Source organism: Dipodomys merriami, unplaced genomic scaffold (assembly GCF_024711535.1).
Source record: "Dipodomys merriami isolate MVZ:Mamm:240054 unplaced genomic scaffold, mDipMer1.0.p SCAF_320, whole genome shotgun sequence".
In the NCBI taxonomy this organism is placed as follows: Eukaryota; Metazoa; Chordata; class Mammalia; order Rodentia; family Heteromyidae; genus Dipodomys; species Dipodomys merriami.
Window position 1 is genome coordinate 682,502 of NW_027204716.1, and position 14,098 is coordinate 696,599.

At 33.7% G+C, this 14,098-nt stretch overlaps 1 pseudogene; it reads right to left on the reverse strand.

Moving 5' to 3' along the window:
- Positions 1–7,028: 7,028 nt before the first annotated feature.
- On the reverse strand, positions 7,029–7,125 carry LOC138841527 (U6 spliceosomal RNA; annotated as a pseudogene).
- Positions 7,126–14,098: the final 6,973 nt, after the last annotated feature.

Genomic DNA, 14,098 nt, shown 5'->3' on the forward strand with positions numbered 1-14,098 from the left:
AATTATGAAAAATGTATTAAAAGAATATGGGCACATCGGGGCTGTGAAAGTGGCTCAGTGGTAGAGCTCTAGCCTTGCATGCCTGAGGCACTGGGTTTGATTTCTCAGCACCACATAAGCAAAAAGAAGAAAGCCAGAAATGACGCTGTGGTAGATTGCTAGACTTAAGCAAAAAAGCTGAGGGACAGCACCAGAGGGGCCCAGAGTTCAGGCCCCTCGACCGGAAAGAAAACAATAACAACAACAAAAGAATATATGCACAGTGTAGATTTAGCTGATTGGTACCTGTAGGGAGTAGTGTGTTTTTGAGGACCTGAAAAACGTTGTGATGTAGATGAAGGAAGGGATGTGCTAATTCTGGAAAATTGGCTAGAGGATTGCTCCCAGAAAAACAGTGATGATTTTTTCCAAAAGGTTAGCATAAAATCACTCTCACAATCATGTTCACTACTGCACTACTCACCGTAGAGAATTTATGGAAACAGCCCAGACGCACTTTAGCAGAGGGATGGTTGGAGAAAGTGTTGCACATATACACAATTGGATTGCACCCATCCATTATAAAGACTGTTACAGCATTTGCAAAGAAATGGATAGAACTCAAATTATGTTAAGTAAACGAAGTCACAGCCAGACACAAAAAGAACGCGTATTTAGAAGCCAGAATTTTATGCAAGTTAAACAACAGTATTAATCAAAGCATGCTATTTGTAGAGGAGTATTTAACAGGTGTAATTTCTTATAAAATTGAACTTTTAATCCAACAAAATGAATGCCAGGAGGCTACCACTTGGAAAATGTGAGGGGAAATCAAAGGGAAGAAATAAAGAGACTTATGGAAGTAGAGAGTTAAGCCATAATATTCAATGCAGATAGTATGAAACTAATAAAAACGAAAGTGGGTTGAGGTTTGGAAAAATGTGAGAAAGTTATGTAAAGATCCATTGTAATTATAAACTGATTCATTGAATGGAAAACATTTCGTACAACTATTTAATAAAAATATAATTAAAAACAATGGAGACATCTGACCTTAAACCATGAGTCAAAATATTAGAATATATCACATGATAAAATAAAAGGTAGAAAGTATCAAATTCTGATTGGTTTTCCAAGTACTTTACCTTTGGTATCTAATTTAATCCTCACAATAATCCCATCAAGTGAAACTATTTCTATTTTTAATTCTAAGATGATGATATTTAAGTCTTCAGAGTTGGAATTACTAGTACAACATTCTACACACGGTAAGTGTTAGCTTGCGTTCCATTCCCACTATATGAACTAACTTCATTCTATTTTATAACTAAATACCAGCACTCAGCCTACTAATTCTAGGAAAATTCCCAAAATTATTGTGCACACTCTAATAATATTTCCTTTATCTTTGTTAGAAAATAGGTAACTAAGCTGGACACCGGTGGCTCACGCCTATAATGCTAGCTACTCAGTAGGCTGAGATCTGAGGATTGTGCTTCAAAGCCAGCTCGGGCAGGACAGACTGTGAAACTCTTATCTCTAATAAACCACTAGTAAACTGGAAGTGGCACTGTGGTCCAAGTGGTAGAGCGCTCGCCTTGAGTGGAAGAGCGCAGGGACAGCACCCAAGCCCAGAGATCAAGCCCCATGACCAACAACAACAAAAAAAGAAAATAAGTAACTGTAATAAGAAAACTCCAAGTTCATAATCAATTTATACCTCCCTGGTGAAAGGAACTGCTAAACTATAACAATTCTTGATTTCTAGCTCAAAATAGTAGAAATAATATTTTATGCCTTCACTCAACACTTCACTGCCTGGGTACCCCATCTCTGGTTAACACAGTCTTACTGAAAAAATGACCTGCCCAATTCCTGATGGAAACAGACTGCAGGTCTTTTGGAGCAATCGTTTCCACATTGTAGCTCACCTAAATTGTTTACCATTAGAAGTATTTTGATTGCTTTTTATACCCACCATTTTGAGAGAAATGTACTACTTTAAAATGTTATTAAAGAAAGACTGATATAAAATCACATTTGACCCCAGATAAATATTTTACCTTTCATATACCCAAAAATGCAGTCTTACCTATTATTAATGTTAGGAACAAGAGGTTAAAAATCATTGACACCAAGACCTAATTATGAATTAAAGACTCTCCAACTTGTGAATACAATTGGTTTAAAAAGACAACAATACTACTGCATTTTTAAGTCCCTATGATAATGATAATGATTCGCTATGATAATCATAATGATAAACTATTAACACTTAAAAATAACTCATTTTCTTGGGAGTAGGACAAAAAGCACAAGGTTAATACTAATCATTTTAAAAGACCTTTATTTATACTAAAAGTTCACTGATAACTATAAAGATTCTAAACCTAACTGAAGTATAGAGGAAATAATTTAACTGCATCATCTACATTCAATAGACTATTAATAGAAAACAAAATTACACTAATAATTAGCTTACCCAATTCACTTAATTCTTTTATTCTATTCCATTTACTTTCATAAAAACTGGGTTTTCATAAAATGAAGCATAAAAAAGGGTATATACCCACTTACATTTTCAGATCTTAACAATATTTCAGAAATTTTAGCTCTACAGTCAATGAACTGAAATAATACTAAAATATTCAAAAGATTTTCAGAAATTGCAAGACTTGCTCTGAGATGTTATGTATATTGGAAGAGATATTCAAAAAGCCTTATTTGTTAAAGTCGCCGTATTTTCTCCCACAAAAGAGCCATTAGTAAAGATACCTGTGCATGTACAAAACACCTTCAAATGCACCCACAATCTGGAAATAACACTTGCTTTTTGTTTGTTCGTTTTTGAAAGGAATATCTAACAAGCATATCCACAATACTTATTTTCAATGAATAAGATGGGATATTCAAACATAATATGGGTTGGATTATCTCTTAGTGAGAATAGATATAATCTTGCAAAGAAAGTGATTTTCAACAGAAATCTGGAAAGAGTTTATCCAACTTGTGTTTCACAGGAATAATCAGAGAGTAATTCCTGTTTGGTCAAGTCAGTCCAAATCACTCTATGAGTGTATCTTAAAAGTATAACCAATTTAAGAGGTCAAATACGTATTTTGTACTGACACTCATCTTATAGCAACAACTTACCAACTAATTATGTCTGAATCTTCTTACCTAACATACAATAAGAGCTGAAGCGGTCTCTTTTTCTAACTTAATATTGTAAATGCTTTGATTATGATATTATTAGACAAATAATATGTACAAAGGATGGTTCCACTGAAATGACATGACAGAACACTGATAAATAAAAACATTGCAACACAGTTAGCTTTTTTTCAGCCTCACCCTGTCCACATTGGCAAGCAACATTGCAACAGCACACAAACACATATACACATACACACATGTTCGCACATGTACACACACATATACATGCATGCTAAATTGAGGGTTTATTGTACAAAAAAGTCCACATAAAATATTAGTGATTAGGACAAATGATAATATGCCTTATTACAAAATAATACATAAACCATTACCACGCATGTTACATTTTACATGCCTCTCCACATGAGACCATTAATTTAGTTTTAATTAATTAATTACCTTATTAATTAATTTATTTGTTTGGTGCTAATACTAGGGCTTGAACTCAGGGCCTAGCTTTGTCCCAGAATTTATTTTTTGTTTCAGTTTTCTCAAGGCTAGCATTTTACTTCGTGTACCACAGCTCCATTTCAAGCTTTTGCTGGTTACTTTAAAATCAGAATCTAATGGACTGTTTTTTCTTGGTCTGCTTTCAAACCACAATGCTCAGATTTCATCTTTCTGATTAACTACAACTAAAGACATAAACCATCAGTGTGGCTTCTACTTTTTCCTATATAGTTATCTAATGCACATACTTAGATGGTAATTTTAAAATGAGAGTATAGAAGCAAGATGTACAGTGATGATACTGTCCTGTCAGAAATTCAAGTTAGTAATGTAAATTTATTCTTAAAACCATACACAAAAAATACCATGATATAGTGTAAGAGAACTCACTATTGAACATAGGAGCCTTAAGAGCTTTCTAATGGATCCATTATTTATTGGTACCCAACATTAAAAAAATGTATGAGGCATTGGTAAAATAGAAGTGCTTTGCATGACTACATACATTCCTTGTTTTTATAAGAAACTTGCTTTCATCTAAAAAGTAGGCCTGTCTATTGTCTTCATGTAATTTTGATGATTTAAAGTGCTTAGTGAGAAGGTCAAAATGTATTAGTAGTCCTTCACTGTCAATTCTCATTTTCTTCTTGGAGAATATAATGATCAAATCAGTAGTTCAGAATCGGCAAGCAATACTTCAGAATCATGCTTCCAGTGCAAGGGGATCACCAGTAAGAAATCCTCAATACCAATTTCCACAAAGTTTTGTCACAGATACAATCTCCCTGCCTTCTCTAGCTGCTTTACTACCCTCTTATTCCTTCATTGTACAAGAAAAGTATGATTCAACTGATTTCAGTCAGATCTGTTACTAGAACTATCAAGGATTTATTTTACTGTCTGTAATTTGGTAAAGTTATGTCTCTTTACGTAGGCTACTAAAAATGTATTTACTAACTTCAAGTAATTACATAAATTCGATTTCCATCTCTTTTAAAAAATAAAATTTTGTTTGCTCTACAAATTGATCAGAGGCATTGATTTTGTGGCTAGCTACGAAATTACACATCTGTCTCTTTCTTTCTCTCTCCCTTTCATGGTTCTCATAGATAATATGATTGCTCCATAATTATCCTAATTTATTTTGCTTTTATATTTTTGGTTGTATCATTTCACTTTTTGCTCTGCCATTTCCCAAATCATTTATATAGAAGACATTATTTCCTATTTTCTCATGCCTAGAATAAGCTTCACATGAAGACATCACTGGTCCTCATTTTCAGTGTGTACATTTGAATATGGAGGAATATCTTTCCTCTGCTCTCCATCAATTCCCTACTCTCCAGTTAGAATAATTTCGAATAGTAAAATTGGAAAAAGAGAAAAAAATCATGGGGAATAAACAGTTACAGAAAATTCACCAGATATTTCTGACCAGTTCAACCAATGTGAACTATTAGGGAAATAAATGGACACCTCATTCCCACTGGCACTCAAAGTCTCTGGTTAGGCAATTCTTAGGAATATGGGGAACAAGGTGAAAAAGTAAGGAATGGTATCAATTGCAAGAAAAAAAATTGGAGAAGGATCCAAGCATATTTCTTCATTGTGCTGCCGAAAATATTCAGCTTACTACAGTGCGGAGACTTCTTTCCCAAAAGGCCACTTATGTGAATAGTAGGGATGATGATGAGTATACCCCTCTTCAAGAAGCCTACAGTGGACAATTAAACATTGTCAGTGAGTTGGTGTCTCAAGCGGCACATGCAATAACTGTAGATGACTGGACACCCCTGAACAGTGCATATACGTGGAATAATACCAGAGTGGCTTCTTTCTTACTTCATCTTGATACAGATACCAATGCCCAAACTAAAGGACTCTTTTTAAAAAAATTTTTTTTTGGTCTGGTCGTGGGGCCGGAACTCTGGGCCTGGACGCTGTCCCTCATCTCTTCAGCTCAAGGCTAGCGCTCTACCACTTGAGCCACAGCACCACTTCCCGCTTTTTTTTCTGCTTATGTGGTGCTGAAGAATCGAACCTAGGGCCTCATGTATGCAAGGCAAGCGCTCTACCACTGAGCCACTTTCCCAGCCCAAAATTTTTTGTTTGTTTGATTTTTGTTTTTCTTGTGGGTTTTTTTTTTTTTTTTTTTGGTCGGTCATGGGGCTTGAGCTCTGGGCTTGGGTGCTGTCCCTGTGCTCTTCAGCTCAAGGGGAGTCCTCTACCGCTTGAGACACAGTAACACTTCCCCAAACTAAAGGACTCTTGACACCCTTATATCTTGCTGTTGAGAATTGAGATAGCAAATATACGCTGGATCGCCTTCTGTTGAACTATTATATAAATCCAGGCCTGAAGAACAACATAGAAGAAACTGTATTTGATATTGCCAAAAGGATAAGTATGTATCACTACCTCTATGAAGTTGTGAAAGGCTGTACAAATTGTTCACCGAAGTCCTAATGGTTGGGTTAAGTTTCTTAAATTTCAAAAATGCAAGTCCATCTTTTGTGTCCCTACAAAATATTTTCACAATCCAAATAAAAGCAATATCTTTTTTTTTTTTGGTCGGTCATGGGGCTTGAACTCTGGGCCTGGAGCTATCCCTGTGATCTTCAGCTCAAGGTGAGCCCTCTACCACTTGAGACACAGCTCCACTTCCAGTTTTCTAGTGGTTTATTTGAGATAAGAGTACCACAGACTTTCCTTCCCAGACTGGCTTTGAACCATGATCCTCAGATCTCAGTCTCCTGTTTAGCTAGGATTGTAGGCATGAACCACCAGTGCCCGGCAGCACCAAAATTTTACTGTAAAAATTCATGGATTCCGCAGAATTCTTCCAAGTGAATTGCCTGCCTTGGATGGAAAAATATATTCAATAGTTTTTGTAAACATGTATAATAACTTCTTCAGAGTTTGTGATTTTTTAATAAGAAATAATTTTAATTTACCTGTTGAAATGAGTAGTACAGAAACTAAAATATTTCTGGTGCTTGTCTGAAAAAGTATATTTTAAAATATTCTATATTCTATGTTTGCATAATGTTCATAATTTATTTTCTCCTAGATATACTTTGAATTCTATATTATTTTATAATATATAGGATCATTAATGTGTCCTTTTGGATTGTATTCCATATAGAAACATTTTGAGTCCTTTTTTTCTAGGTCTTAATATTATTTTTCTTTGGGATAAAATGACAATGTTGTCTATTTTGAAAAGTTTTGTAAAGTTTATGCTATGTAAACACCTTTTTGAGGTGATTTAATACACTGATGTCAAACTTAATTTAATTATATGAATTACGGGTATTGTTACACTTGTAATTTTGCCATCAACTTTCTAATCACTTTTTTTCATTTCTTGCATGTGAAGAATGAAAAATATGGAATACTTCTCAAATTTTCATATTGTACTTGTGCAAGTGCCATGTTAATCTCTGTATTGTAATTTGAGTATACTTGCTGCTGAAGCATGTAGTATCCTCTAAATTTAATAGTTAATGATGCAATCTTTATACAGGCTTATATCTATGGGTGCATACTTGTAACAAGGAAACCTTATTGTTCCTAACAATGCTATTGATCTTATTTCCCTAAAATTCTGTGAATAGTGGAAATAATTATATTGATCAGTCGATTGCTCACATTTCCAAACTTTTTTTGCCAATGAGTATCTTAAATATTTTTATTTGGAATTTGATCATACTCTCTATTATTTATAGTTTGGTCCAAATGTGATGGTTTCTCTAGTACTTATTTATCCAGCTTTGTGGACCTAATGGAGTCAAACTAAGCGTTGCTTAAGAGCTACTTCTAAAATTCTTCAGCTGACATTTTCCCAAATGAAGTTTTACTGGAACAAATGTCTACCTGAGCCTTTACCCTTCTTCCATGTGGGAAGAGACCAACCAGAATACCTTACCATGACAGCAAAGATTTTCTTACTAGAACAAAACTAATCTTGGTTATAAGGGATCATAGAGAGATGAACAGTTCAAACAGAACTGTTCAGACGAGAAGGTATTTTATCAAAATATAATTGTTTATTATACATTCCATTTAAAAGTAGCTAAAGCCAAGAAGGTGAAAAAATTGTTCGTATGCATGATTACTTAATGTCCTGACCTGTCTCTGAGTTCCTGGCAGGAACTTACACTACTGCCTTTTTTTCACCAAATATTTTCATAGTTGCAGGAGAAGTGCATATGTTTCTCCTCATTATTAGGCATTAAATTGATAATGTTTTAATCACAGTCTTTTCTCTTGCCTCCATGCTGTAAATCTACAAATGATAAAGCTTTAGTTCTAACTCTATCAAACACTGAAGTAGAGATAATGGAATCATACTTTAAAACAGAGTTGCCTTTGATACAGTAACTACAACAGAACAATACAAAACGTGTGTCTTTTAATCATATTATATATAGTTATATATTTTATATTTTTATGTGCTGATTTTATATTTCACACAATGAAACTTACTAGAATTAGTTGATAATTTGACAAATAAATTGATATTTATTTACTCCAATAAATAGAATTGGAATATAAATATTTAGGTTTCAAATATATATTAGACTAGGAAACGTATCAATGCAATCTTTTTAGTATAAACTTGTGATACATTATAACTGTTCTTGGTCTTCTGAATCCACATGAGAAAAAAACAATGTTTTCCTCTAATCTGTAATGGATTTTACTCTGCTGCTCTGTTTATTGTTTTAACTCGCTTGTCCCAAACTGTTTTTGTCCATATTTCTGAAGCATTCTTACTGATTATGCCCAAATTTTGCTAAGATGTCTAAAAAATATTATTCTTCTGCAGTACCCATGGGTCCTAAGATCCCAAGGCCCAGTTACCTGCATCATCAGATAACAGGGGCAAGAGTTTTCACCAAGGCCCATGAAACATATCAACACAAAGTAATTGAAGATCCATCTCAATTTCGCATTTCCTATATTTCAGGGTCCCAATTCCTTGAGATGCAGGAATTAGCAGTAAGCAATTGTGAAATGCAAGGCAACTTAAAATGAAGGATGAGATCACAAAATTTGAGAGAAAGTACTGTAATTCAAACATTCAACTTACAGATGACCAGCCCATATGAGTGAACAAGTTCACAAAGTGTCATAAGATTATTTTTAATACCCCTCACCTATGATTAACGAAAGATTTTAGTCCAACATAAGTGGGCAAAAAAATAGTTCCTAGAAGGATAGATCTATAATTGTTTTACCAAAGCCCGAAAACTTGACTTAGAGGTCAAATGTAATTCAGAAAAACATTTGAATCACTAAGGACTGCTTCAAAACACTGGCACTTCAGTACAACATGGTTCTGTGGTATAAAAATATCAGTCTCAAACCAATGATAATGTACATTTAATCTCCTGAAAGTATATTCCTTTTCAAATAAACTTTTTAAAATCACTTTCGCCAAAATAACATTTGACAAGTTGATGATACTTAGTGACAATACAAGTTTTTCAAGTGTAGGGAGCAAGTTACAATAGAGTTGAATTATTTACAGAGCACTAATGCCAAACATGTTCAACCATTCATTAAAATGTAGAAATAGTACCAGCCACAATTTGTGTTTTTCAGTATGGGCCTTTCAGAAATGTGTTTAATATGTCAGCCTCCTAAATTTCAAACCCAAATGTTAGCTAATAAATTTCATCATTTAATAAGGTGAATTTTAAACAATCACAAATAGTTGCCTTATCATATGTTATTTTATGTTTTCCCTCTGTCTAACATAGTAAGAAATATGACTTTAAGTCTTGAATATGGGTACTAATCAGAGATATTACAAACATAATATCTGTCTTCTATTTCTATCATATTCCTATTTAGGAATAAATTTTAATTTTCTTCTTTTTTCAAAACTTATAGGTAGTATAAAATATTATTCCATGTAAAATAAAAGAATCACAACATTGTACAAAGCCATTTATAAAAATGCAGTTAGTAATACATTCTAAGCCATTTTTTAACTTTCTTTTTGACTAAATAATCTTTCAAACGGTTGAGAAAAAATCATGTTTAGGTGCTTCCCGTCTCCAGTCTCGCAAATTGTTGCTGCAGATGAATGAATTATGGAAATATAAGCTGACATCATTTCAAGAATATGCAGGATTGAAACTCCATGGAATGTATATAATCCTTTCAAAGTATTAATAGTTTAACAGAATGACTATCAGGAAGTTGAAACCAAAGAGGAATTATAGTAAAGACATAGAATGAATGAAAAATGAACAAGGAGCAAATACAGCTAGAATACTGAATGTACACATATGATGAAGGAAGTGGTAAATTGGAAATAAATCTTGGAGAAAGGGTTGGTTGAGAACGATAGAAGGAGTGACTCTGATCTAGGAGCATTGGACAATTAGATGGATATATTTAATTGTAACACAATTGCACAAACTTTTAAAATTCAGTTAAAAAACACAACTAGAAACAAAAACACACAAAAATCACAACCAAACAGCAATCTCTAGAGAGTATGAATATGACCACTCAAAATTTTAATCAGTTAATGAAGGGCAGTCATGGGAAAAGCAAAGAAAGCTGTTCAAAGAGGGAAGTTTGGGATAGGGGAGAAATTTGAACAGAATTAAATAGATTGTCTAAGGTTATAAATCACCTATATCTGCTGTATACAGTATCTTACTTCTATGAGTTTTCTGTCTGAACTGGATAATCCAGTCCTGAGACACACTTGGTAGCTTGTGAGGTAGAATGGAAGAAACAAGATCAAGAACCCATTACTCCACTGGAGAGAAAACAATCCTCTATATTTTCTCTAATCTCTCTTCACTACTCATTCTTCATACTTTTAAGTCAATTGATTTTGAATTATATTTTTTCTTCTTTCTTCTGTCAAAGTAATTGGTCAAAGTAATTTCATTAAATATTATTTGCCATTTTCTTCTTTCATGCTGTTTAATTGGCCAAGTGAGTCCATAAAACTTCCCTCTTGTATTTGGTTGCCATGAAAGAACATCTATGTTAATAAGGAGAAATCTAATGTAAAACTTTGTCTCCAGAAAACAGTCTAAGAGCCTGTGATCACAAATATTTGGCTATATATTTTTTTCTTTTACCTTGAAAGACTTCTTGTGTCTAAAGTGCCCACAAAAATAAGTACTCCATCACTTGTTGGTTCAATCAGAATTGTCTAACCTCAAAGATATATTTTGCTAAGAAGATGCTTAGAAAAAACCAAAAAATACTGCTCTTTTTATTTTCTCTCTTAAGATTCTCCTTAGATACCATATCAGGAACAGTGAAGTTATTCTATGCAAAATTATTTTAATATATTATTTTTCTCTTGGTCTTGCATTTGTTCACCAAGATGTATGGAGGAGAATAGAGTTAAATCACCCATACCTTGGAAGAAAGTGTCTGTTACAAAAGGAAAATGCTTCTATGTCCTATTTCTATGTCCTACTCTTAGCTCTTGTCAGAGTTCCAATTAATCACAGCTTCTTGGCTTCCAGTCTAGTGAAGCTGAAGGACCAACGGGCTCCACCACTGCTACATCTTCATTATTTCTCTTTTAAAACTCTTCAAGTTGCCTCATTTGGATGTGGAATGTATTTTCATGTCTTCATTCAATCAGTTCTGCATTGTAGTGAGCCAAATGGGCTCTGTAAAATCACTTTAGGGAGTAAAAATACTAACACAATTTACATCAAAAAGTTTTGGCCTCCCTTGACTGCTGAAGTCAATACGCTTAGCTAAGGCTTCTAAGAAAACTTTTATTATTAATTTTTCCATTTGCTCAATTCTTTTCTGAACTTTTTGGCATATGTAATAAAAGAAGTCTTCACTACCTCATATTAATAAGAATATTATTTTTTGTGAGCCACTTAGAAATGTGAAATCATTGGTTTGAAGTATCCAATCAAATTTTTTTCTGTGTTTCACTGCTTCACGTCCAAAGACATTGTGGAAGGTGTTACAAACAGAAATGTGTAATCCCAACACCTTCTTTCATTGTGGAGGGCACTTTCTCCCTAAATATTTGACTCAAATTATCTTTTTCAGAGAATTACTGTTTGGTAATTAAAGGTAAATTCACAAATTTAGATGCCTTATTTTTTTAAGAACTTTTAATTTAAATTCCAATACAACCTTCTTTCAAACAGTGAGAATATAGTTCCTGGGTAAGGACAATTACAAGGGAACCTACAGGATTTACAGCAAGGTTTCTGAGGTTTGTTTGTTTAGTTTGAAAAAGAGCCATCTTCATCCACATTGCTCCCTCTCTACTATATTTCCTGGGATTCTTTGCATGAAAGCCTATTCTTCCAGGCAATTTTAAATTTTCTTAATAGGCTAAGTTATTAAAAATTTTGAAATATTAAATTTTACCTGCCATAAATTTAAAACTGTTGAAAATCCTTTATCAGAACCACAAATTCACCAATCGTAATTCCACCTTTACCATCAAAATGTTAACATGCTGTTTTCATGATATAGTATCCATGCAGCTATTATTTTCCAGTGGCTTTGTTATGCATATATGTAACCATATTAGCTGATGCTAAGCAAAATGAATTCCAAGATATGGAACCAGATTTTTTTTCATTTGTGGTTGTTGTTTTTGATGAACTATGTGATTTCTGTTTTCTTTGGGGTTTTCTCCTATGGTTTATCCCTGCTGTATGGTGAGACAATGGTGAGCATAAAGGTGAGACAAAGGACAAAAGGCAAACCAATGCAATAGCAATACTCACAAGACAATATGTTGGAAATGTACTTTACAACTTGTGAGGGGTGAAGGGGTGAAGGAAAACTGTGAGAAAAATGAGGAAGGGGTAACAAGTTTGAAATGTTTTTTATTCACTACCTTACAATTACTGTAAAGTCACTGTACATCAATTTGATAATAAAATTGAAAAAATAAGCTGCATAAAATGTAATTTTACTGTATTGGTACAGTAAATATAATTCTTTATGTAGTAACATTTTAAAAATCAATACTATTTGGCTTCTAATTTGAATTAATTACCCCTTATTTATCAGAGGTTCATCAACTTGAATGTTATCCAACTAGACACTATTTTCACAATATACTTGCCAAATTTTTCAAAAAAGAATAAATTTAGTACTTTCTCATTCTAAAACAGAAAACAGGGTCTGGGAAGATGGCTCAGTGGTAGAGCGCTTGCCTTGCATGCCTGAGGCCCTGGGTTTGATTTCTCAGCACCACATAAGCAAAAAAAAAAGCCGGAAGTGGTACTGTGGCTCAAGTGCTAGAGCGCTAGCCTTGAGCTGAAGAGCTGAGGGACAGCGCCCAGGCCCAGAGTTCAGGCCCCACGACCAGACCCAGTTTAATACTATGGAAACCCATAATTTTAAAAGTAAGTTTTTTAGAGGACAGAATATATGTGTTCTTCAAAATTCCTATGACTAACAACTACTCATTTTTAAATTCTCAACATTCCTAACAGATTCAAAACAGTACCTGTTTGCATGTTATGTAATTCTGCAATAGATGCAGTTTCCAATGGGGTGTTACAGAATGAGAAGTAAACAGAAAAATAGCCACATTCTTGTAGAGGATAAAACTGTGAAGCATGTGTAATAATTAATTCTTCAAGAGTAAGCAATTGTTTATAAGAGTAAGCTATTATGTCTATGACCATCAATCCCAAGATTTATGCCATAAAGTCATCCTAGCCCAACAGTTTCCAATTTGTAAGGGACACCTTAAAATTCCTTAATTCACATCAGGAATACCTTATCTCCATTTTGAAAAAATACTACACCTCTTCTAATGTGATACACTCTTTGTTCTGAAAAGAACACCACAATAAACTGAGCTGCATCATTTTTCCTCCACTGGTATTCTTGAGATCAGAACACTTGTAAATATTATTTATATTTAGACTTTTTTAACTATCATAGATATTCAGTATGCTAAGATAGGAAAATTATGATTCAAAGCCTTCCCAGGCAGGAAGGTTTCTTAGAATCTTACCTCCAAAAAACTTCTGTGCAAAAGCCAGACTCAAGTGGCACTGAGGTTGAAGTGGTAGGGCTTGAGCCTTGAGCATAAACATCAGAGACCTTGTCCATGCCAAGAGTTCAAGTTCTAGGATGAACCAATAAAAAAAACAAAATTGAAAAAAAAAACCCAAACCTAGCATTTTTCTCCATGTATACAGAGGCGCGTAAATAAGGAAATGGCTTCCTGTGGTACATATAGGTAGAAGAAAGAAGATGTCACACAATTACTCTCTTCATACCATATTAAACCAAACCTTTAAAAATTGGTTTTTCTAAATGTATAAATTAATGTCATCCATTTTTGGCAACTCTGTCTAGATTATTCATATTAACATGGTATACATGAACTCTGCAAATTATCTATTAACTATGTTCTAATTATAACTGTTGTGAAAGAATATCTAGGCAAATAGAATGCCAGAAT